Below are 27,665 nucleotides of genomic sequence, written 5' to 3'. Positions count from 1 at the left end.
TTTCTTTCCTCAGGTATCTGGGAACTGTCAGGCTTAATCCCTTTTCCCCCTTGGAGCGAATACCTACCTTACATTCTTTTCTGGGGTCCAAGACTTGCTCCTTCCCCCTAAACCCTGTCCTTCTACCTCACAAAATTGGTCAGTGGTTTTAGCTAGAGGTGACTGAAGAAATCTCCTACAAGGACTGCACTGGGTCAGAGGGGACTGATACCTCTGGCCCATCTCCCGTCACAAGCTAAAGCAGGGGGTCAGAGATAGAGAGGGAAATTATACCCTCCTCCATCTGTGGCAAGTCCTTGCCAAGAGCTGATGAAGCTTGAAGGCTCTGACTGCTCTCACCACCCTCCAGTTCATGCCCCTTAACTCTGGATTTGGCTTGCTGATTAGACATCACAGTAAGGCTCCTTGCAGCATTGGTAGCAAAAGCCACCTTAGCTGTCTCCTTGGCATGAGAGGAGCAAACCTATTACCCAAAGTTAGATGGGAAGAGGCAGAATAAGAAGGGGCAGAGCAGAGTTTTATAGAGGACTGAAGAATTACCTGAGTAGGTCAGAGTCCGGGAAGGCACCTGCCTCCCCCCACTGCCCAACTATAGCAGGCATTAGACATGGAGAGAGGTTCATCCCTTCCTCCTCAGTCCCCATATTCCTTACCAAAGGATATGAGACTTTAGGAATCTTGTTCTTACCCACCACCAGGCATCTCAAAGCCTGAAACTCTTCCCCTGCCCTCCTTCTTTGCCCATCAGTGCCACCCCCTGGTGCCTGAGTCCTTTCTACTCCAATGGCAGGGTCACCCTTACATGCTGACTTTTTTTCCCCTCTGCTGTCACGGGTTCCGCTGTTGTAGCACTTTGTGCAAATTGCAGCAAGTAGTCCCAACCACATTTTGTTCATGCACTCCCACCAACCTCTAGAAGGGCAGTCTCTTTGGCAATTTCTTCTTTACCTCCTCTAACAGCTACAGGGGGTTGTGCCATACCTGTTCCCCTTCCCTTCCTACTCTGTCTTATTTTTGATGCCACATCTTGCAATCTACAGACTTCCAGAAGCAAATTGCTATTCCCCTCTCTCTCCTTCCTTCTACCAGTATCCTCCTCACCTCCTTCTGCTCCCTTGGACATGCCCACTCCCTGTGCCACCATAATGCACACCTGCTGTAACATGTACATTTGGCTGATAAGTGACCAGTCTGCCCATGGCAGTAACAACATAGCAGATGGCAAGACACAGAAAAATGATCAAAAGGCCCATCTAACTTGTGACAAATGTGGGCCAGTCCCAAAAACTCACATACCCCCATTCTCCTGCTATTGTGAAAGAGCTGAGCAAGTGCCAAAGCTGATGGTTGTACCAAGGATCTGGAGAAGCAGCCCTGTCCAGATCCCAAGTCAGCTCAGGATTTTCCCAACTGGGTCCATCATATTCACTTGTTTGGTTTAGCCAATCCATGACCAGGTCAAAGGGCAGCTGAAGATTACAGAATATGACAGTGATCTTCTTAATAGCCAGTTGTATCAGGGAAATCATTACCACCTGCAGCCAGTCCCCTATTACACTGCATCATTGTGTATGACCCCCAGAAGATTTCTGTTAGCTCATTCGACTGAAAGCACAGATCCGTTTCTTTGGATCTAGTTAGCTGGATTATGGCTAGCAGGACCACTAGAGAGAAGTGCATGCCTCTCAGTATCGGAGTGCTCACCAATCTGCTCTGGCATGGGGTGACCCACAGCTAGATATTATCACCACACCTTGGCATTTCTCTGCCAATTTCCAGCATGTAGCTCCCCTAATTTGCCCAAACCCCTTTCCTGGAATCCACACCATTGACAGCAACCCAAGTCTCCTCCTCCTCTTCCCACCTCAGAGGCTGCCACCTTCCCTCATGTTGCCACCCACAGGGCCAACATAAGAGACAAAAGGTTGCTTGCCAGCCAACACTAGCCCAGTATCTAAATTAGAAGGCACTTGCTTTTCCTTCCTGGGCAGCTGTGCACCCAGCAGGTTCTGTTCTTCTCACTGTTCCCTTGATGAGGTTCTTGTTGGAGTAAAATCTCTGCTGTGCCCATGCTAATTGGGACCACTGCATTCCCTGTCAATGTCTGCACTGGTCTCGCCAGCTTCTCTGGGGATTCTTGGTCAGCAATCCAGGATAGCAGAGTCCAACCACTTCTTCCAAGTCCCCTGTCCTCTCCTTCCTCATTTGATTCTCCACTTGGTCACCTCAAGCCACCTGCTGCATAGCCATCTCCCCTTAAGATGTAAAAATTGAGAGAGGGTAAAGCAGTACTGCTCTGAGGTGAAGTTCCTCCCTTGATCCCACATCATCCCCCCACCTCCATATCGCTTCTGGTACCTCCAGCTCACAAAGCAGCGGCCACAAGACCTCTCCCTTGTTCCTCTGGCCCACCAAAGCTCCAGGCTGAGACTGCACCAATCTCCTCCTTCCATATTCCTGTACTTCCACACACCCCAGCAGCCTCAAGAATGTGTACTGGGAGTCCCAACAGGGAGACTACCCTACCGTTTCTGTCCAAGAGATCTTCTTCCATCTGCTCCATATTAGAAGCAGCTGAGTTATGACCCCTTATCAACACCTCTTCTCATGCTTGGGACCTGTCCCTGCTACCCCAAGCAGCTGACTTCATATCACATCCCTCTGTTGCTACTAGCATTATACATCGTCAATGTCTCTGCTGGACTGGTCTTTGCCTGGGCTTTTCTCGAACTGCTAGATGTTATCCCCTCCTGGTATCAGACACTAGAGAAGAGCTGCCTTCACAGCTGCTCCATCCCCAGAAGCAGTTTCCATATCCACCAATGCATACTCCAGCTTTGCCAGTGGGTTCCCCCTTTGTCCTCCACTTGCCAATCTAATGTCTGGGTTACTTGGAGTAACCAATCCACCATCCGTCATGGTTGCCTGGAAAACTACAGCTACCTCAGATGCTCCTGCCCCATGTAGCTTGTAACTAAAAAATTAATTTAATATAAAAGCTGGATGTAAAAGCTAGTTAATAGATTAAAAATAGTTTAAGTTTTAAAGCTGAAATGCACGAAGCCTACAGGCTTAAGCCTGCAACATTTTTAGCTTAGTCAAATGAAGGCTTAGAACTTACGATAAGTTAGCATAAATAAATTAATAAATCCGTGTCTATGCTGACATTGTGAAAAATAACTGCTAAGTTTGGATAACAATGTCTGAGAGATTAGTAGACTTGACAAGATGACTGTTGGTAGCCAGGGTGAAATGCTGAAGACTTCCTTAAGGCAACTGCATGTGACTCGGGTGATACAATAACATAAGTGTTAAATTAAAAGAAGAATTATCCAAGTAACCCATCGAGTAAAAAGTCCTCCAATAATATTGGGGTGACAGTCCTCAAGATGGGCATGAGGGGTTCAGCCCTCATGCATATTAATGAACTTTGGTGGGAGTATGAATAACTTCTTATACTTACAGCCTGGCATATGGCTGGAAGCTGTAGCTTCCTGGAGATAATTGTTTCCTGACCCTCAACTGGAGCTGGCCATCTCCACTCTTCTTCAGGATTTCATATGAAAATGTCAGTATGAAAGAATTGGAAATACTGGTGCTGGACACTTTGTTTTTTCCCTCACCATTGCAATTTATGTGGCAGTTATATTAATTGGAGTTTTCTATGGGATAAGATTTTTAATAAAAGTGCATATGATTAAATGTGATTGCAAGAAACAATTATGCAAGCCCACGTAGTGGTGGGCTTTTTCCATTCAAGTCAGGACATCTATATAAGTCTTTATCTATGACTAATAAAAACCATTAGGCCCTAACAAAAATTAAAATACAACAGGTATGACATGAACTATTCAAATTAGTTTCCAACATGCTCGTAGGTGGTGCATTTCTCAAAACAGAAATGTCTCAAAACAGAAATGCTCAAAGGACAGGCATATTAACACAAGAATCCAGCAGCTTCTCTGTATCTGTCACTGAACATAGCTTGGAAATGAGTACCCCAATAGCATTTTTGGTTCTAAGCTTTAAGGTGTAATACACATAGACAGCTATATTTTAGTTGTCTAATGTCTAATTTTACAAGAAGGTTTTTTCTTTTCAAATGCCATAGTAATTTATAGATAATGTCATGACACTTTAATCTCCCACCTAGAAGAAGGAAGAATGTTTATTTTTACAGAATCTCAGTGTTAGTCAGGGGACTTCACACTGAAGACCTCAAAATACCCTTCTGGGGTTTTGTTTCTTCATGATTATGTCTTGAAAATCAAACTGTATGTTTGTTTTTTGTTTGTGTAAAGTGAAAAACTTTACATTCATTTGATAGCGCATGATCGTATTCTATACATTCTCAGAGCTATGGGGTTAACTCATAGATAATTGGTTCATTTTCAAACTGATAAACATGCCAGACGATAACCATCTTACTTTTTAATAATGAAGTTAAGATGTTATTTCAAGTGTCATACTCTGATTGTATAATCAATATTCCCATGATTAAATAGCCATTGTACTGTAAGACATTAATATGCCCCTATATTGTGTGAGCTGCTTGAAAGGAAGTACTGTAAGGGAATATTCAGACACATTTCCCCCCACTATTCGCAAAGTTCCATAGTACAAAACTTGATCTTTCAAAGAAGGGGAAGAAGGGAACTCTTAATTGTACAGACACACACTTTCCACCCCCATTATCTAAATCATCAACCAACTAACTATTCAGGGAGTGTATAAGCAGATTTCACCGTCCCTAGCAGTAATTTTAAAAATTGACCAAGTAATTCTCAGCAAGTGATAGCAGTATTGCTGCCTATTATTTTAAAATAGAATTGTCCATTAACATCACAATTCTTTACAGCATAGGCAGTTGTAGGGACTGGGGTGCTGTTGATCAGGCCTCATGGTTAGTCAGGAGCCTAGAACCAGAGCTGGGTCAGAGCCAGAGACAGGTGCCAAGCTAAAGAACAGAGCCAGAGACAGCATCTGAGGTAAGGCATAGGAGCAGGGACTTGGAGCAAGGCAGCAAAGCAGGAACCAGGAAGAGATGGTCTGGGACAAAGAAAGCAGGAACAAGGTGGGAGCAGGGGCTTAGGAGTCAGGTAAGTAGCCAGGGTCCATAGTAGTAGACAGCCAAGAATTCATCTAATTCCTCAGACAACTTCCTCTGCTTCTGTCTGGCTTACATAGTTCATCCCAGTCAATCAGTGGAGCTGGACACCTTCCCCAGTCTGGGGCTTTGTGGGTAGGGCTTTTTCTGAGTTAGAAATTCACAAGACTGTTTTTTCCACAGCTTCTGGTGAACTACCACGTGGCAGTGACAGTCTGAGCACTGCCTGGGGACCTCTAGGAATACACAGAGGAGTAAGGCAAACGGTACTTAGCCCTGTACTTTATCTTCCAATTTTGGCTTTGTTTTGTAGCTCTGCTGTGACAGAATTATTAATAATGTATTTGTTAATGCCAACAGTGTACAAGGCCACTTATAGAATACAATGACAAGTTCCTACACCAAACAAGTTATAATCTTACTAGACATTATATGAAACAAGAAAGTTAGAAGCGAAATGATGAAAGCAATGCAATTGAAAGGTAAGGTAAAAAGCATATGCCTAATTAGTTCCATAGTTTTGTATATGTGTGTGTGTGACATTTTCAGTAGGAGAAAGCATCATTCAGTTACTACTTCACTGATTTGGAACTCTGACTTACCTCTAATCTGGTTCCCAGGACAGAGGAGTTCTCCAAGCTTCTCTTAAAATTCAGATGTCCCCTCCTTTTGCCCAGTTGATATTCCCACTGCAGAAGCCTTTGTGTTATTCCTGACCATTCTCCCAGATAAAGAGAGCTGGATGCGGCTCCCTTCATAGCCCCTGCATCACCCTGAGTAAAAAAACAGTGGGTTTGCCACAGAGCATCAAGAGATTTGTCCAGTAACCCAATGGGAATGTGCATGCTCCTCTATAACACTCCGAGCCTGGGAACAAAGGCATGAGTCTCAGACTTCAAGCCTTATTATGGCTTGCATAGCCGCACCATTATTTTGATTGCTACACCAGCTTCATATATTTCTTTCTAAACAACATTAGTTTACTCCAGGCATCATTATAAATCCATCACATATGTTTCTTATGATTCTGTTTGAAGGATACAGTTTACAGACAAGGTTTTCATTTTGAGTGACCTCAATGGAAAATTAATGAGTAACACGAGGCAAGTGATTAAGCATTAATTATCTCAAGTAGTAGTTTCTGCATTAATGTTTCCATGAGTGATATTCAATTCTTACCAATATTAATTTTAATAAGGAACTGTGATTGTCAATTAAATGTCATTTTTTTAAGTTTAATCAACCACAGTTTCAGCATTCACTAGCAGCAAACTGATTAACTAAAATAGTGAGTACAATATTCATTTTAAAATTGGTGTCTTCAGTAGTTTTAAATATTTGCCATGCCTAGGGAAGGATACGTGAAGAAGTAATAGTTTTGTCAGGTTATTATCCAGAAAGTTTTAAAGTACTTGTACATATCTTCTCTGAGGTAATTACCAATATGTCAAAATCAGCTTGACAGACCCTGAAAACGTACAGCCAAAAGCAATGCTGAATCTAAAGCATATAATATACTTTAAACAGTGTTTGCTGATTATCTGTTTGTTTTGTTTTTTTGTATTTTTAAAAACTATTGTTCATAGTTTCCATGCTGTCAGAAAATAAGGACAAATAATGTTGTTAAGCATACCTTGTACGATATCTCTGCCTTTTAATGTTACTTTGAAGAACTAAGGTCAAGTTATTTTTAAATACAATAAAGGCATATAAAACATAACATATGCATAATGATTATGAAGAATAATGCAAATAAGTCAAATCACGGAGAAAAGTGCAATGAAAAAACCCACCAATACTATTTATTCAGAGGTTTGTGCTACTGTAGCTTGTGTACTTTATTATTTCTCCTCTTATTTGCTTATCTCATCCACTTCCTAAAGTAAACAGTCACAGTCTTCTCTATTTCTGGTCATATGAGTTTCTGCAGACCTATAATCATTCTCAATGCCTGTCTTGGAAGTCCCTCTATTTCTGTTTTATCCTTTTGGGTAGAGAATGACCAGAACTAAAGACAGTATTCCAGATACACAGGCAAATAGTATGCAAATATTATTGTGGTATTATAAATAAATTTAATAATAATTACCATTGTATAACTCTGTATATAGTCAAAGTTCTATGCTAACACTAACCTATTTTGTACTCAATATTGTTATCCCAGTGAAAAGGACAAACAGCTACAGAAAGGTATTTTATGTTTTAAATTTGCAAGAGTAATATAAAGCAAAATAAAGACAAAAAATTAACAGTGTGAAAAGATTTCTATTGTGCCTACAAGTACAATGGTAACAGTTGGCAAATGTTTAGGGAATTAAACTGTAAATGTCTGTGTGTAGTCTCTTAATAATCACTCCTCTTAATTTTTGCTAAATATTTATATGGAGTTATAACTTTGTGTGAGAGTAAATATTCAATCCAAAAGCTGAACATAGCACAGCATAGCTAAGGCTGCATAGGATACAGCTGGACGTAAGAGTGAAAAGAAAGAAAAATTCAAAATACTCTTACAAAGGGATTTTTAAATGATACTTTTCTGGGTATTCTGGGTCTCACAGTTTATTACTGGTGGCATCTGTTTTGATACTAAATATCACTGCATGTCAAAGCAGTGATTGCAAAACTGTCTATTTTTTTCTCTCTGTGAAGAGTGGGTAGGAATGTTTTATTTCAAACATCATTTAGAAATTGCTATGGGGATTCCAGAAAACCAGTTGGCTTAAAAAAGTTGATGAATGAGAAAACAAATACTGTTTTGAAGTCTGTGTCCAGAGATTTGGCACATTGGCATTGTCAATGATTCATTGTCCAAGGACTGCAGTGACTACACATTTAAAGTTTCCTTTAGGTCCCAGATACTGGTTAATTCAACAATGTGAAATACTTTCAGGAGGTGGTGTATGCTTAATGGACTTTTAGGGATCTCTAGGTTTTCAGACCACTATCAACTGCTGCCGCCAAATAACAGCAAAAAAACAGCACCAGAAAACCTTTACAGATTATCCAAAAATATATCTGAAGCAGAACTCAAACAAATATTATGAGAAAATCCCTTAACTGAAAACATAATTATGTTTCTAAACAAACAGCAAATGACATTAATACTGCTAAAAGAGGTATTTAGATGCTAAGACCAGAAGGGATCGTTATGCTTTTCTAGACAGACCTCCTGTATAACAGAAGACAGAACCTTATCCAGTAATTTTGGTATCAAGAGCATTACTTCTGTTTGAGCTCTCGCACATATCTTTGAAAGATAAAGGGAATAGACTTCCGTAGAATTCTCACCAGAGCAAAGCAATTACCACACAACGAAAAAAAAAAGGTTTTGCAATTCAAAGAGAATGAATTGAAATAGTTTGATAGAGGAAATAAGCAAGGGAACTCCCACACTTAGAAAATAAAGACAGCATTATATTAAAATACACATTGTTTACCGTGACACACTGCAGGACTACAATGAATGTTCCAGGGATGAGAGGAGAACACAAAAACAAAACAATGACAGATCATGGAAGGAAAATGTATAGCACAAATTGATGATAGGTACCGATTCATTCTAGCAAACCTAGAAAGAATTTAAACCAAATGATGAGGACTTAGCTCAGCCACACAGAACAGTAGAATCTGGACAAGACATTTCCATGGCCTATATTATAGAATCCAGTCCAGAAGTCAGATACAAACAAAACCCCAAAAAACCAAAAAACCACAAATAAACAACAACAACAACAAAAACTTGAATGCACCATTAAAAACTACCAAAATCCGCTGGACACTGATAACAGTGCAAGAATTAAAGAAATTTTTTTAAAATATTTAAACCCAGGAAGTAATGTGAACCAGACTATATATCACATCTAATGCCGAAAAACAGCATTGCATATATGCAGAATGCCCTTCTAAAACTACATAACCTGACCCTTAAATTTTGGCACTTTCCTGAGACACAGTCAGATGAACTAATTACCTCAATATAGAAAAGTTGAGATGCCCTTGTCTCAAACAACTCCAAAGATATCTGCATTAGGAACAACATCAGCAAACTATTCTGTAGCATTGTCAAGAAAATAATAATATGGTATCTGACCAGCTAAAATATATTTCTGGAAAAGCCAGATTGGTTTCCTTCATGAGAAGAGAAATGAGCTACCAATCACATCTTTACTCTACAGATACTCATTAACAGAGATGCAAAAAACAAAATACAGGTGGAAATATTTGTCTACTTCATAGGCTTCAAAAAGGGACTGAGCTTTAAATTGCTTGAAATGGAACTGGTGGGGGGAAAAATATGTCCTTGTTAAATCCATCTATGAATCCATCAAAGAAAGGATAAATAAACAAACCCTCGATATGTAAACAGAGGTCTCAAATTTAGAAAGAGAAGTAAAGTAGGGATATAACCCCAGACTGACCCTCTTCAACCTATAAAATGACCTTCCAACTATACTGAAATAATACCCAAACCTGGAACTTCCATTAAGGGACTTGGAGATAAAATGCTTGCTGATGACTATTTACACGAGATGATCTCCAGAGAAAATTACTTTCTAGAAACCCACTACAATACATGGTCCTTATAGGTCTACCTGCCAAAAAAACCCTCAAGAATAATAATTTCAGAAAAAAGCTCCAGAACAATCCAAAGTAAATTCCATAATAAAGACAAAGGGATTTAACACACCTAAATTAAACATACCCATGTATCAGAATAAATGCACCAGGGAGCTTCTGATTGATCACCAAAATATTACAAGAAAATGTTCTGTGTGTCTTCTGTTCCATCAAGAAACCACTGAATAGATACAGCTTTCCTCCTCCTGCCTCCATTAGACTATTGCATAATCCAGTCCATTCTTGGAGTGACATTTTGGGCCCAACTTTAACAGAAGACACTGATATATAAAACCCTACACAGAACCACTAAATATGCAGTTATTCAAGTGAATACTTCATTGGAGGTTTTTAAGAACCTGTTACAGAAACACCTGTCAGGGATGGTATAGATATTCTCAGTGCTGCCTCAGCATAAGACACTAGACTAGGTGACTTCTTGAGGTCCCTTCCAGCCCTACATTTCTATATGGATAGGAATTCCAGTAAGAGTGGCTGCAGAGTGGAAATAGACCACATTTCTACTGCTAATCAACACACAGAACAGAATTTAGTGTCTGATGCCACCTTAGTCAAAGCACTAAACTCTTCTTCCACCACAGAATACTAGAAGATCAAGAACTAAATCAAAATTAAAAACAACCCACTCCTATACATCATTATTTCGCAGGCTCAACAACTCAACTCCCTGACTGGTGGAGCAAAACAATGAGAACCTCAATGGTCAATATGCTAGACTGGCAACTCAAAATCAACATACAAGTTGCTGGCAAGAACAAATAATTATAATAATAATAATTAAAAAAAACAAACAGAAACAAGCTGGAATATCACTGATCCCTGTGGAGAGCTATCACAGTAGCAGACTACCTTACTATAATGAAATGCGTAAAACTAAGACAGCAGCAAAGAGTCCTGTGGCACCTTATAGACTAACAGACGTTTTGGAGCATGAGCTTTCGTGGGTGAATACCCACTTCGTTGGATGCATGAGGTGCCACAGGACTCTTTGCTGCTTTTACAGATCCAGACTAAAACGGTTACCCCTCTGATACAAATCTAAGACAGACTGTCACGAAATACAGGATCAATAACCTTCGGCTAGATGTGGAAATCAGGAGGCACAAGACACAGTCTAAACCCAGAGAGGAGTGACTGCGCAGCCCATGTGACACAGGAGACATAGAGTCAGACACACATTTGCTAAACAAAATGTCCCAAGTATAGGCCAGGATGACATAAAACAAGCTAGTTGTGACTCTAGGCAGCCCTGTATTCACACTACTGTAACCTATAGGACTAACCTGCTTGCTTGTATATATATCTTTTCTTATAGTTTAAGTATTTGGTTTATTGTAATAGGTTTATAAATTTATATTAAAAGTAAGTCTGGCTGTAATGCAAGAGACCTACAGGCCATATCTTGTATGTTAAGCTAAGGCAAAGTTAGCATATCTATATTAAGACCTTTTACTCAGAAAGCAAAGTTGACCTACCGGTATATTTTGTTACCTAAATAGATAAGTACCCACGTCTATGTCTATGACCTTTTATCTAAACCAATAGACAATGAACGAATGGCATAAGGGGTTTTTCAATATTGTACCCACAGACTTAACAAATACACCATAAGAGACTGATGTGCGTACATACCTGTCATTAATACGCACATACATATTAGCCTATGGGATAAGCATACCTTAACATATTGTAGGTGAGGAATGAAATTTGGGCATAGGAGGAAGGATTCCGGCACTTTGCCTTATAAAAGAGGTGCTCCACCTCAATAAAGTACTCCATCTCCATTCTCACTTACTCCATTTCTATTCTTACTTACTCTATTTCTACTGTATCTATTCTATGTACAATGACTGCTACTATTAGTAGGCTATACTTATTCTTAGCCTAATTTCCTTAAAACATAAAGTTTAAGCATGGTTTCCCTAAGTTTTATTCTTAGTTTGTTTATTAGGTTTTGATTTTAAGTTTAAGTTAGTCAAGTGAACCCTAGTCAGCTTTGATAGCTCTTAGCATTTTCTAAGCACTGCATCCCTCACTTAAGAATTGAGAAATCTGAACTGCAAGGCTGTGTCTCTTCCCACCAGATTATCAAGGAAGGGTGTGAGCATATTAACCAAAGCTTTGTTGCATATAATACTATATTAGCATATGTATCTTTTGAACAGCAGTAATGGAATTGTTACTCTGGATATTTCATCATTTACTTACTATTATTGATTTTAATAAAAAGTCTTCAAGGCTCTATCTGTCTCAGTGTGAGCTTCCTGTCATACCCCTGAGGGTCCTCTGTACATTCTGTGGAGCCTGATTCGGGACAAGAACTTTTATCTTCTGATCAAACAGATTGGAGACCCTAAGACCCATACTAATTAATATTAACAATTAATCATTATCAATAATAATAATAATTAAATTTAAATTAAATTCCCATATTATCCAAATTAATATTGTCAGTACACCCTAAATCAGGGTACACTACTGCAATTTTTTTTTGTACAAAATATGCCTTGTGAGGTATCATTAGAAAACTAACAACACAATATGTGTAACAATGATGAATGTGGATGCTGGCAAGCTGTGGGTATCAGTTGCACAGCCACAAGACACCCAGAGTTACAAGGGGGTTAAAACCCCAACATGGCTCACTGGTACTGATTCAACTTCCCTCCATTTGTCAGAACCAGTCCTCCTCCTCCAGCCATATGTTCACTTCAGAGTTGGTCAGAACTCAGAATTTCCATTGCAAAAGGAATTCTGATGTTTTGTAATTTTTTTTAATTCCTTTGTTTTCCATCCATTTGTTTTTTGGAACAAAAAGTCTAAATTTAGAAGTGTTCCATAAAATGAAATTTCTGATTTGTTGTGAGGGGAATCAGGTGAAACATATATTTTATTTAAAAATTAGGATTTAATAAAAAATTCTATATGAAAAAAAACATTCTACTGGAACCAATCTAGTTAAATTGTGCAAAAATTGTTAGTGTAGACATACCCTGAGACTATGTTTTGTTGACTATGCTTTATTAGTCTATGGCTAAAGTTGAGTTGATGAGGTGACATTTTTCCCACACTACAAAAAAAAATGGAAACACTGAAATCACAGACTGGTACTGGAAGCTTATTTTAGAGGTAGTTTGTGAGCAAGTGAAACAGATTGTCCAAATGCAGGGCCGGTGCAACCCATTAGGCGACCTAGGTGATCGCCGAGGGCACTAACATTTGTGGGGCGGCATTTCGGGTTCTTTGGCCGCCCCAATCGTTGTCGGCATTTAAGTGGAGGGAGCTGGGGAAGGGTGGTGTGGGGAGGGCCGCCTGTAGCAAGTAAAGGGGGGGCAGCATGCAGGGGAACTGCTCCCCGCCCCAGCTCACCTCTGCTCTGCCTCCTCCCCTGAGCACGCCACCCCTCTCTGCTTCTCTCCCTCCCAGGTGCCTGATTGGTGCCGCAAGCCTGGGAGGCGGGAGAAGAGGAGCGGGGATGGTGTACTCGGGGAGGAGGTGAAGCAGAAGTGAGCTGGGAGGGGGAGCTGTCACACAGCTCCCTGGGCTGAGAGGAGCTGCCGCGGGGTGGGGGGGGCACCACAGGGTGGAGGGGGGGAGCTGCTGCACGGGGGATGCCTCAGGGCAGGGGGTGGGGATCTGCCATGGGGAAGGGTGCCTTAGGATGCGGGGGTGTGTGTGTGCGGAGAGCTGCCACAGGGCACAGGGCTCGGGGAGGGGGGGGGCACAAGGTGGAATTTTCGCCTAGGGCACGAAACATCCTTGCACCCGCCCTGTCCAAATGGGCCTAGACGCTACAGAATTTCCACACAAAATTTGTGTCTTTTATTTTCTGTCTTTTTTCTCCACAATATTTTGATTATTTAACATTGCTGCAGCCAAAACACAGGATTCCTAGCAACCCACACTTTTGGAGAGGTTCAGAATCCAAAGATCATCTATGAAAAATAGGAAAGTTGCAAGAAAATGTTGGCATTGTCTACTTCTTGTCTCACAACAAAACCAATGATTTATTGGGTCTAATTGTGTAAGTTAGTGAGCACCCCCTAAAACCTTATGGGAGTTGAGAGTGGTTACACAGAAAGCCTGAAAAAAATTGAGCCTTTAATGTGGCATAACAATTCCACTTTTGCTGCTGCTGTGTGTACTCACTAAGGCATCCCCAGTTGGGCATCTCCAACAGAACTTTATAGCATCAGTGACAACTGAAAAACCTGACCCCTGACCCAGTATTTGCATCCTATATTTAGATATGCATCTCCAGAAAACTTTCAGCAATACTACATATGTCCTTTACATGGCCAAAACATAGCAAATTCAAAAACATGAGCAAGTTCTCACAATTAAGTACTTAAATTGCAACTTCATGGCATGTTTGTGGCCATCACAAACTCAAGCATAAGGCTCTAGGTTTCTGTGACCTTGGCATTACAACAAGGATCATATTTCAACAGCGTTCTGGAGAATTTTTTTGTGATATTTCAGAACATCACAGATATGTGTTATCATCATCAATATCACAGATGTCTCTTTTTATTGAAAAACATTTATTTTGGTCATTGCAATAAATGTTATTGGTCATTGCAAGAACTGTTTTGGGGGTGCTTTTTTAATTACTAGTGGAATTCCTCTTAGTTCTTCTTAAAGCAGCTTTGAGGGAATTCAGGATCGATCTGCTTGTAGACCACTTTTTTTTTACTGCAATAGTCTCCAAACTCTTCACAACAACAAAACTTAGTGAAGGTTTAAGTACAAATATAATGACATGCATTTGTCTAGTGTCCTTCTAGCTGAAGAATGATAAGGCCCTTCACAGAAGCTCTGTTCCCTTTTCTCTTCTCTGGGACAGAAACATGCTGAGTGAGCAACATTACAGAACAGTGTTTTTGGAAGGCAAGGGAAGAATATGTTATTCAGTTGTGACACACTGTACTTCAAAATAACATCTTGTAACCCCCATATTCATCATTCTAAGGGTGACCATATTTCCCTATGCTAAATATGGGACATCTGGTAAAATTATTCATATTCAAGCGAGTTCAACGGCAATCAAACAGAACTATGCAGTACAAACGTTCAAATTAATATTAAGCTGATTGAGCTCTCATTAAAAAGAAATACTGTGTAGTTGGATTCTTTTTATTTTCCTTTAGGGCTCTCACAGGGAAGGGTGACACACACAGCCCCACACACACATGGGGAGAGGTGACACACACACACTCCTGTACAACTTTCTCACAAGGGTACGGGGGCGGGGAGGAGGGGGAGTGTGACCAACCAACCTGATCTTTCCTGCCCATGCCTGGCTGGGCCTCCGAGACAGACCATGGGTACGTCTACACTACGGGATTATTCCGATTTTACATGAACCGGTTTTGCAAAACAGATTGTATAAAATCGAGTGCGCACGGCCACACTAAACACATTAAATCGGTGGTGTGCGTCCATGGTCCGAGGCTAGCGTCGATTTCTGGAGCGTTGCACTGTGGGTAGCCATCCCGTAGCTATCCCATAGTTCCCGCAGCCTCCCCCACCCCTTGGCATTTCCGGGTTGAGATCCCAGTGCCTGATGGGGCAAAAATCATTGTCGCGGGTGGTTCTGGGTACAGCCTCACCCCTCCCTCCCTGAAAGCAGCAGACAACCGTTTCGCACCTTTTTTGCTTGGTGAACTGTGCAGACGCCATAGCACAGCAAGCATGGACCCTGCTCAGCTCAATACCGCAATCGTGGATGTTTTAAACACCTCGCGCACTCTCGTGCAGTATATGGTGAACCAGGACCTTCAAACCGAGGCGAGGAGGAGGCGGATACGGCAGCACGGCGATGACGACGTAGACACAGAATTCTCTCAAACCGCGGGCCCCGGAGCGTTGCAGACCCTGATGGTAATGGGGCAGATTCTAGCCATTGAACGCCGATTTTGGGCCCGGGAAACAAGCACTGACTGGTGGGACCGCATTGTGTTGCAGGTGTGGGACGATTCCCAGTGGCTGTGAAACTTTCGCATACGTAAGGGCACTTTCATGGAACTTTGTGACTTGCTTGCCCCTGCCCTGAAACGCCATAATACCAAGATGAGAGCAGCCCTCACAGTAGAGAAGCGAGTGGCGATAGCCCTGTGGAAGCTTGCAACGCCAGACAGCTACCGGTCAGTCGGGAATCAATTTGGAGTTGGAAAATCTACTGTGGGGGCTGCTGTGATGCAAGTAGCCAAAGCAATCACTAAGCTGCTGCTACGAAAGGTTGTGACTCTGGGAAACGTGCAGGCCATAGTGGATGGCTTTGCTGCACTGGGATTCCCTAACTGTGGTGGGGCGATAGATGGAACCCATATCCCTATCTTGGCACCGCAGCGCCAGGGCACCCAGTACGTAAACTAGAAGGGGTACTTTTCAATGGTGCTGCAAGCACTGGTGGATCACAAGGGACGTTTCACCAACATCCACGTGGGATGGCCAAGGAGGGTTCATGACGCTCGCGTATTCAGAAGCACTACTCTGTTTAAACGGCTGCAGCAAGGGAATTACTTTCCAGACCAGAAAATAACAGTTGGGGATGTTGAAATGCCTGTCATTATCCTGGGGGACCCAGCCTACCCCTTGATGCCATGGCTCATGAAGCCATACACAGGCAGCCTGGACAGTGGTCAGGATCTGTTCAATTACAGGCTGAGCAAGTGCAGAATGGTGGTGGAATGTGCATTTGGCCGTTTAAAGGCGCGCTGGTGCACATTACTGACTCGCTCAGACCTCAGCCAAACCAATGTCCCCTATGTTATTGCTGCTTGCTGTATTCTCCACAATCTCTGTGAGAGTAAGGGGGAGACCTTTATGGCGGGGTGGGAGGCTGAGGCAAATCACCTGGCCGCTGATTACGCACAGCCAGACACCAGGGAGATTAGAAGAGCACACCAGGAAGCGGTGCGCATCAGAGAAGCTTTGAAAACGAGCTTCATCAATGGCCAGGGTACAGTGTGACTGCTGTGTTTGTTGATGAACACCCAACCCCCTTGATTGACTCATTCCCTGTAAGCAACTCACCCTCCCCCTTCAAGTACAGCTTACTTATGCAAATAAAGTCACTCTCGTTTAAAAATCATGAATTCTTTATTAATTCATTATAAAAAAGAGGGAGAGAATGAAGGGTGTGGTTTGGGAGGAGGATAGGAAGGATGGAGAAGGATGGAGAAGGATGGAGAAGGCCGTTAAAAAAACAATATCACTTTGCTGAGGATCACACAGCGAGATAAAGAACGGATGCTTCTTGAATGCCAGCAATCACTGGGACCATACGCTGCTATGCTTTGCCACGCAATGATACCTGATTACTTGCTACATGCATGGCGTGGTAAAGTGTCCTACCATGGTGGGCGGAACAAGGCTGCCTTGCCCAGAAACCTTCTGCAAAGGCTTCTGGAGTACCTACAGGAGCGCTTCATCGAGATGTCCCTGGAGGATTTCCTCTCAATCCCCGGACATGTTAACAAACTTTTCTAAGTAACTATACTGTCTGCGATTGCATCCCAAGTCCTCAGGGCAAATCAATCATTAAAAAACGCTTGCTTAAAAAACAATGTTTGCTATTTGCAAAGGTACACTCACCAGAGGTCCCTTCCATGGCGTCATTGTCTGGGATAGTTGCTTGGGAGGGCTGGGAGGAGGGTAATTCCGTCAGGGTCAGAAAAAGCTCCTGGCTGCTGGAGCTCACGGAGTGCTGTGTGCTCTCTGCTAGGTCGTCCTCCTCTTCTTCATCTTCATCTTCCCCATCTGCATAATCCTCAGACATGGCAGAGATTACAACCCCCACCTCGGAATCCACGGTCAGGGGTGGGGTAGTTGTGGCGCAGCCCCCTAAAATTGCATGCAGCTCAGCATAGAAGTGGCATGTTTTTCGACCTGCCCCGGACCTTCCGTTTGCTTCTTTGGTTTTCTGGTAGGCTTGTCTGAGCTCCTTAACTTTCACTCTGCACTGCACTGAGTCCCTGCTGTGGCCTTTATCCATCATAGCCTTAGAAATTCTTTCAAATACTTTTTCATTTCGTCTTTTGGAACGCAGTTCTGTTAGCACTGAATCCTCTCCCCATATAGCGATCAGATCCAGTACCTCCCATGCAGTCCATGCTGGACCTCTTTTTCGATTCTCAGGAGACTGCATTGTTACCTGTGCAGATGAGCTGTGTGTGGTCACCTGTGCTGATGAGCTCTCCACGCTGGGGAAGCAGGAAATGAATTTCAAAAGTTCGTGGGGCTTTTCCTGTCTACCTGGCCAGTGCATCCGAGTTCAGAATGCTGTCCAGAGCGGTCAGTGGTGCACTGTGGGATACCGCCCGGAGGCCAATACCGTCGATTTGTGGCCACACTAACCCTATTCCGATATGTTAATCCTGATATTAGCGCTACTCCTCTCGTCGGGGAGGAGTACAGAAACCGATTTAAGGAGCCATTAAAATCGATATAAGGTGCCTGCTAATGTGGACGGGTGTGGCGTTAAATCGGTTTTACGCTCCTAAAACCGGTTGAAACGCCTAGTGTAGACCAGGCTCATGTCTTCCCAAGGCAACGCTGTGGTGGGGAGGGTGGACACAGGGTCACATTCCCCTCCAGATTTCTGCCAGGGTTCACGGTGCAGGACGGAAGGGATGGGAGCTTCTTCCAGCCACAGGGAAGGGGGCAGGGCGAGATGACCTGGCCCATGTCTTAGCAGAGCTCATCTCTTCTACCTCTCCCTACCGCCCTCCTCCACCTGTGGCTGGAAGCACCTTGGCCCTTCCTTCCCGCATAGTATCAAAAGGCAGCTAACACCTCCAGGCTGCTGCTGGACACCAACATAAGCCAGCTGCCTCCTGTGCCCCCCAATCCCCAGCTACAGCATGGGCAGGAAGGGGCTAAGCCCTAAGGATGCATTGTGCACCAGGGCCCAGGGGACCTGATTTCAGGGGCTGCAGGGAACCCAGCCAGAGAGGTGGCTCAGCAGGAGACGGTGCCTAGGGGATGGAGCATCCCCACGATCCTTGGGGGCAGGACCCAGGATGGGGGCATAGAGGGTGAAGAGGGTGCTAATCCCCTGCTCCAGGCACTGCTGTGAAGCCTGCAAGTTGGGGGTGTGAACAGGCTGGAAATTGCTTCCCCCCACGCCACTCCAGAGTTTAGCTGAGAGGTGGAGAGGCTTCCCTGTGCCAGCACTGTATGGGACTTTGGCACATGCAGGGTTCGGCTTCTCCTGACCAGTGGCCTGGGCCGGAGCATCTTGGGCTTTCCCGGGGTGCCAGCCCAGCCAGAGAACGTGGGGGAGGGAAGGAAGGAGCCTGCTGGCCAGGCTGCTGGTCAGCTGAGCGCTCTAACCAGGGGCTGGTTCTCCGCACAGCGCTGGGAGTGGGAAGTGCCCCACTGGTGGGGATATGGAGAAGCAGCAGGTCTGGTGGGAGAGGGGGATGAAGGGGCAAAGCACGGAGAGGACAGCGAGAGGGGGAGCACATAAAGGGCTGATGGGTGGGCAGCAGAGGCAACACGTAACTGGCTGCTGCCAGGCGCGTGCCTGCACTCACCAGCCACCACAGCTTGCAACACACAGCCAGTGTTGGCTGAAAATGAGCTGGGGGCCAGGGCTTCACTGGCTGAGAGCTGGCATGCAGCAGGGGCTGCTCTGACGGACCAGCGGGGGAGCGGCTGGCCTGTGTGCTGCATCTTCATAGCCTTGCACACACACCCCATGGTCGGACACTGGACCCTCCCCCTCACTCACCGCCGGTGGGCGGGTGGCTGGCGACCCGGGATCTGGCCAGCAACAGGACCCACCAATGCTGATGCGGAGCAGGAGACAGAAAATATGGGACAATTGGCCCATTTTGAAGAAAAAGTCAGGACTTCTGCAGGAGGGCTTAAATAAGGGACTGTCCCTTTAAAAACGGGACATCTGTCACTCTAATCATTCATATATGGCTTTGATATTTCATACAAAGCACACCATGTAAAATATCATAGAGGCTTTGGAAGCCTTCATGCAATCTGGCTCCACATGCTTTTGTGTGGAGTGATAACAGTGCCTGGAGGGGTTTGTTGCTTGTCACTAGCAAAGCACTGTGAGAGACAGTCCAGGCTGGAGAGTTAAGGAGGCACAGTGTTACCCCAGTTCCAGGTTGCCTCCTGGAGATCCCGTCACATCAATTCTAAAGTAAATATTGGTAGATAGAATGTAACTACCTGACTTGTAATTTGGCCAGGACCCTTGTGTTCATGAAAGAAAGACTAAACATATTTTTTTAGGAACAGACATTCTGGACAAGCATGAGGACTCCTACACTTACAGTGTGTGCATTTTGTAATTCGGCAGATATGAAACAGGCAACCGAATGTTATAGAACACCAGTCATACTGATGAGACTAGAAGAAAGTTGAAATGTACATTTTAGGAAATCTAACTATTCTCTCATGTAAGTCATGTAAGTGTACAATCACCTGGTGTTTAGATCAAACATATAACAAAATACCTTGTGAGAGAGCATATGAATCCTCCAGACACTTCCTCTGTATAAGAAGCTGGGAGTTAGCATAGAGGGTGTTAAGATCAGGCATTTAAAATTAAAATAAAGGGTAATTGCACTTCTCACTGGAGAAAATGTAGTAAAGACAAAAATTAAAATGTAGACTAGAAATAAAAGGTTCAATCTTGTCTTAATTCATATCCTTGGTTTTCAGTATACATCAAAAATTCACTAGACTTTTGACCATAGTTGCCAACTTTCACACAGTAAATAAGCACCCCGACTTTCACAATAAGCCAAAAATCAAGCTAATTCCATTTCAAAACAAGGCCAAAACAAGCCAATCCCTAAGAACCCCAACACTCTATTTATTAGATCCCCCCAGCATTCAGTCTGGGACTGTGGTGGGCCCACTGTGCACCCCTGACTCTCTCACATCCTTGCCCCCCTGGCCCCTTCTTTCTGAAAGCCGACCACAAAAAAAGAAGCAACAAGCTACAAACCAAAAAACTAGTGAACAAGCAACTCACAAGGTAACTAAGCCCAAAACAAGCCCAATTTCTGCAGGGAGTGGGGTTGGGGTTTGACATGTCTGCTTTTGACCCTTCCATCTGCCCAGAAGGGCACTGAGAAAAGTTGTTCACCTCTAAATTGTGCCCTATTATTGCACAATTCACTTACGGAACAGAGAAGAGTCTTTTGACTCAACAACATTGCTATAAATGATTAATGTAATGGAACAGATATAGATGTGACTGTGAATGTGATTTTGATTAAATATCCCGTGGCGACAATTTTTAGTCATTGATGTTACTATAAAGAACTGACTCATCAGTCAGCATAGCAACTGCCAAGTTAGCATCCAGTCAATACTGAACTGCAGCAATGAGAATTACTTCACCACTAGCCTGTTTTTATAAGCATACTTCTGAGCAGCATGAAAACACTACAAGTACAGGTACACTAAATAAATTTCATCAGAAGAGGAAAATTTGGACTGGATGAAAATTTGGATGAAAAGGAAAGCAAGGAGTCCTTTTAGGCTAATACTCACAAAGCTTTCTAGTCAGGGCCATGCAATTAAATGGACCAATTAGATTTAAATCTATAAATCTAAGATGTGGAAATGTTGGTCTGGATGGCAATAAGCCCTTCAGAAATAGCTTAGGCTGAGTATGCATTGTAATCTATAGCTGTCTCAGGATATATAAGAAGAAATAGCTAGGTGTACATAATACAGTACATATTTGCTCTTTGATGCAGTAATAATAACCACAGATATGACATTGTTTCTGCATGCACTGCCCCCATGAAATATAACCATTATACCACTCTCCACAAGGTAATATTTTTCCATGCTGTTTCTTTTCTTGGCTCCATTTTGGCAATTCTTTCAGATATGTTGTTGGGAAGTTATTGCAACTGCTGTCCTTGCAAGTCAGTAAAGGCATCTGGGAACCATATTTTTCACTATACCAAACTGGCTGAGAGGATCTCCTTTCATTAGGTTCCAAGGCAATATCACAGCCTTTTTAGCAGAGTATCAACAGTATCTCTCAAAGGAGAGAATATGCTGCATAAATATACTAGAAATAGGAAGAGTGGAGCTGTGAGAATTTGGGCTCTTTTCCCCAGGAGTTGCTGAAACTGTTAGTGATGGACACAAGTAATATCAATGGTTTCTAGGCTGGGTTTAAATTTACATTATAAGAAAATTTCAGTGTTGTAGGTGAATGTTGAAACTACATTTTATTGCTTAAATATTATCAGAGAATGCACTAGACCTTTTATCTGCTCCTGAGAATTTGTGTGAAAGGTTCTTGCAGGAAACAGTCCAAATTTGCTTTTAATTTAGTGCTCTCAGTAATAGGTTGCAGTGATAATAAGGAAACTTACTTGCTGCTATACTTCACTGAACATGCAAAGGTACAAATACTCTAAGGACTCAGGTACTGCTCAACAACCAACTACCTATGCGTCACTTAAAAACTTGGGTTGGGTTCTCACATATGCTCACACTCCAACTGAAATCAATAAGAGCTACAAGTTCTCAGCAACACTAAAAATCAGTGCCACACTGCCTCATTTTGGATATCAAGAAACGGAGGTACTCAAAGTTAATGGACATTTTTGAAAATGTAGCTGTAAGTGCTTATGCCTCTTCCTGTTGTAGTGAATGAGAGTCTTGCTACTGACTTCAGAGAATGTAGGTAAAGTCTTTCTTACCTCTTCTCCCAATTCTTTCTAAAGTGTGAGAAAGAATTTAAAACAGCCAAACTACTGCTAAAGTTTCCATATAATCTTCAGTTATAACAACTGTCCCTATAACAAAGTACTGTCTGTAATCTATCTTAAACTAATTAAGGGAGGGAGCCCTTTGAGCATAAATCACATTTCAAACCTTTACAGAATCATTTTCCACCTTTTTCCTTTTTTATTGCATTTCTTATTCATTGCAGGTGTTCCTGTTTTTTGCCCTTTCCTGGAAATGGTCACTACTGTAGTGACCATTTCTTTTTATATGCTAGTACATCACTTAGTACAATGCAGTCTGATCCTTGTCAGATACACAACAATATAATATACACTTATGCTAATACAAAACTATAGGCAAAAGGAGCTAGTTTAATTATTAGCTTTGTCAGTTCTGTTAACACATAGCATAAACCACCTCAATCCAACTGCTCATAAATGACCAGGTGGAGAAAAGAACTGCTCTTTTCTCGTGAACAATCATATATTTATTTTCTAAAATATAATAGTTTCTGGGCACCTTATACATGTATTAATAAAATAGTACATAATTCATTGTAATTAATAAAGCCTATGAGAGCTGCTTCTCAATTGAATAGCCAAGAGAAGGAAGAGAAGAGAAAGAATGAAATAACCTGTAGCTTACCTACTTGTTCCTGCTTTTCACTTTTCTTACCTCTTTTCCTTTCTTTTCCTTCTTTTACTTTTTTAAATATTGCTTTGGTTTATATCTTCCAATGCCTAAAATCCACAAACTGACTTAGTCCACCATGCTTCCAATTTCTCCCCCAATTTCCTCCTCAACCCAATTCATCCTAAAAGGACTATAAAACCAAGTTCTTCCCTCAAAGATGTTAGGCAACCATTGATCCACTGGATCATGGCATATGCATAAGTGGTCTAGTCAAATGCTTGATGAATCCACAAGCCCAATTCCAGAGTGACACAGCTCATTACAAGTTTCACAGATACATGTGTTGTCTAAGTTGGAATCCAGGAAAACAGCATGCTGCTTTCTTCTTTCTTGCTTTGCTTCAATCCTCTTGGCCAAAGCCACTTCATGTTGAACTGCACCAAGTGCCAGATGTTCCCTCCAGATAGGACGGCATACTACGCACTCCTCCCAGCTTTCTACATTGATGTTGAACAACTTCACATCATTTTGACACACATTGTGGTAATGTTGTAAATGCAACCCCACTTTCTAGAGCCATCATGAATTTCACTGAAGAAAATATTCTTGGGGATAAGGTCTCCTCCCATTCTTCTGACATGATCGAGCCATCGCAAGCTCCTCTTAATGGTGTTTTCTAAAAGTGTCAGTCTTGAGCGCTCCTGACCCTCTGTGTTTGGTATTTTGTCTTCTCGCTTTATTTTCAGGAACTTGTGCAGACATCTCATATGGAAGCTATTCAGTCTCCTGATGTGCCTGGCAATATATAGTCTATGCTGCTGAACCATAAAGCGGGGATGACAGCACACAAGTCTCAAAGAGTCGTATCTTCACCTTACCTGATAGTTTTGTTGCCCTGGATTTGAGGGGTGTGTACACCCTAGAATGTGATTAAACTAATTGCAACCATTTTATGTGTATGCAACCACCATGAATTAATTAAATAGACCACTGCATAGTTAAGGGTTAATCTGGAGATAGGATTTTAGAAGCAAGGTCCTATTTAGCTGGGAATTTCTAATAATCAGAATGGGAGGAGAGGACAGACAAGTAAAAAACTGAGACTGAAAAACTTGGTGGTTGGAAAACCTTAAGTCTAGATGCCTCAGATATTAAAAGTTTATTAAAAGTTAGAAAAGTGATGAACAAGTAGGGGTCATTATGACATATATGTTTTATAGAAGTTATTTATAAAAGATTAGCTAATAGAGTGGGAATTAGCACCCTCTTCACCCCCTATGCACCTATTTGGGGTCCTGCCCCCAGGGATCGTGGGGCTGCTCCATCCCCTAGGCACCCTCCCCTACTGAGCCACCTCTCTGGCTGGGTTTAAGTTTAAAGGGTAATTTAAAGACAATGATCAAATGGTGACTAGGTAAAGACAACCTATATATATTATAGGGACTTTAAATATTAAAATGATTTGACTCAAGTCCTGAAAAACACTATTAATTATTATTATTAATTATTATTATAAAGCACTGGGTAAGAGCTAAGTATTATTACTAAATTTAATGAAAAGGCTCCCATTTACCTCAAAGGGAGCTGAATCAGGCACTTTCTGTGCAAGGAATCAAGGTTCTAATTAAATAATTTGTTCCACTTTGAGTATAGTAGAAGATCTATGATCATATTAATTGAGTAAATTATAGCCTATTTGAATGAAGGGACCTTCATCTCTACTTATTTTACCTGAATTTCCCCTCTTGAATGCTGCATCTTTTAAAAATCTCCGTTTACATTTTGGAGAGGATTAAACATATTTTGACCATTAAAATATTATGAAATGCTTCATATATGAGATTATCAGTGTGTCTCTTTCTCTATATATATTTTCAAATAAATGAAATTATATTTTAAAACTCCAACTCAGTTTGTTTTCTTACACCATTTTAGGGACTGAACAGCAAAGCAGTTTAGTTTAACATTTCTGATTTAACATTTCACCCAATTTAAAATGCATTAAAATGGATATGCAAGTCACCAACATGGGTCTAAATTACTGTACTTTTCCCCATTTACAGTAAAGTAAGCATTTGTTTAGTATTCTAATATGGGGGAGAGGGGGAAACAAACAAAAACAACTTACCTGCTTTTGAGTATCCTTTAAAAATAAATCAACTTTCAAAACCTATTTAAAATAGACCGTTCACCTTGATATTTTGAAAATAGTTTTAAAGATATTTAATTTGAAAAATTAACTGAGGTGCAAGCACGTTTAATTACAATAGAACCTCAGAGTTACAAACACCAGTGTTATGAACTGACCAGTCAACCACACATCTCATTTGGAACTGGAAATATACAATCAAGCAGCTGCAGAGACCAAAAAAAACCCCACAAAAGATACAAGAAAAATAAAAAAAGCAAACACTGTACACACACAGTACAGTACTTCGTTAAACATAAACTACTAAAAAAATAAAGGGAAAGTTTTAAAAAAAATGACAAGATAAGGAAACTGCTTCTGTGCTTGTTTCATTTAAATTAATATGTTTAAAAGCAGCATTTTTTCTTCGGCATAGTAAAGTTTCAAAGCTATATTAACTCAATGTACAGATGTAAACTTTTGAAAGAACAATTATGTTTTGTTCAAAGTTATAAACATTGCAGAGTTATGAACAACCTCCGTTAGTAACTCTGAGGTTTCACTGTATAAAGCTTGTTATGTAGAGTCAACCTGTAGAACTCTGCCAGAGGATGTTGTGAAGTCCAAAACTATAACTGGATTCAAAAAATAATTAGATAAGTTCATGGAGGATAGGTCCTCAATGGCTGTTAGCCAAACATGGTCAAGGACGCAACCCCATGATATATGTGTGCCTTAGCCTTTGCCTGCAAGATGCTGGGACTGAACGACAGGGGATGATCACTTAATGATTGCCTTGTTCTATTCATTCCCTTAGAAGCATATGGCATTGGCCACCATCGGAGGACAGTGTCCTGGTCTAGATGGACCTTTGGTCTGACTCAGTATGGCCATTCTTATGTACATTAGTAATACAATACTTAACTGCTGCTATAAATCCTACTATATCATAAAATACTTTATGCGTTTATATTAGTTTAATTTGCAATTTCAAGTTGTTATAAAGCATCATGTAAAGCACTGTGCAGTTCAACAAATAGAGGCATATTTTAAATGGAACCATAATCTAAAATCTATGAGAAAGTTTATTTAGCAAGTCTGAGATGTTTGAAAAAAAATCTTCACAGTACTATTCAAACCAAAGTCAAGCTGCTTCTAACTTTTACCTTTTTGTTTTATATTATATTAATATATTTCAAATTCAACATACAATAAGACATGAGATGCTCATCTAAGGTAGCTAGGTACTCTAACTATTACAATTACAATCCAGATCAATCACAAGAACTGAAACTGTTATCCCTTCCATCCCATCAAAACATAATATACGGGGAGGGAGGGAGTCCGAACATCCCAAACTCAGTTCCTCAAGGACACCAAGTACCATGGAATACCCAAAATACACCTCAATCGTTCCCTACTGTCCATTTGGCTTATAGCATGCCTAGAAGGTCAAAACATTTGTGTTACTTCAGAGTATGAGGGGTAGCAAATTCCTGGAGAGCACCCTGCCAGCAGCTCCCTCACCTATAAAGCAAAGGGGACTCCAGCTTCAGCACTTCTACTGATTATATCTGAGACAGGAAGCAGGTCCCAGGCCATTTTGAGACAAATTTTCAAAAGAGCTCAGAGCCAGATTTTCACATGTTCAGGCTGACAGCTGGGACCAATTCCTGCAGTACCCTTTCGGAGACCATATTGAATTAAGTATAAGTATGTTTGGAGTCCACGGTATTAAATGAATGGTTTATCTGTTACCATGGACGAGGACTGTATGTGACATCTCTCTAGGACAGAGATAAGATGTGAGCCCTGGGAAGTGTTATGAACTTCAAAGGCCTTTACCAAACAATGTGCCAGACAAGTATGGTGTTTTGGAATGAACCATGTCAAGTGGTTTGCCTGAGGACTCTCTAGAGGGAGGCAAATGGAAACTCCCATCTCTGGTTATGTAAAAATCCAGAATTTCAGAGCCACTCCCTGAGCAGGGGACCTTTGTCTACTGATTAGCTGATTTTAAAACTCCAGGACAAAGGTCCAAACTGTATAAAACAAAGACTAACCTATTCAGATGTGCTAGTTCTGAGATACGGTTGTTATGCACTTATAACTTTAGGAAAACACTACTGTCGGGTTTGAAGGACTGACTTCTACTCCAGCTCTTGTTGTAGTTGGGGGTGGGGTGTGATTTCTGGTAAGTTTATTAGCATGTGTGTAGGTTCTTTTATTGTTTTTTAATATGTTTTCTCTGTAATTCTTTCACCTTAAGAATAAATGTACTTACTTATAAAAGGTGGTGGGGTAAGTTATAACAGCTGGTAATTGAAGGTGTTCATAGCCTTTGAAGAGAAAGCAAAGCACAGACACCAGCCATTTAGGCAGTCTGGCTTGAGGGGGATATCACAGTACAGGCACAGAGCTCTGCAG

This window comes from Mauremys reevesii, linkage group 2, assembly GCF_016161935.1.
Source record: "Mauremys reevesii isolate NIE-2019 linkage group 2, ASM1616193v1, whole genome shotgun sequence".
In the NCBI taxonomy this organism is placed as follows: Eukaryota; Metazoa; Chordata; order Testudines; family Geoemydidae; genus Mauremys; species Mauremys reevesii.
Note: the sequence above shows the minus strand (reverse complement) of the source record.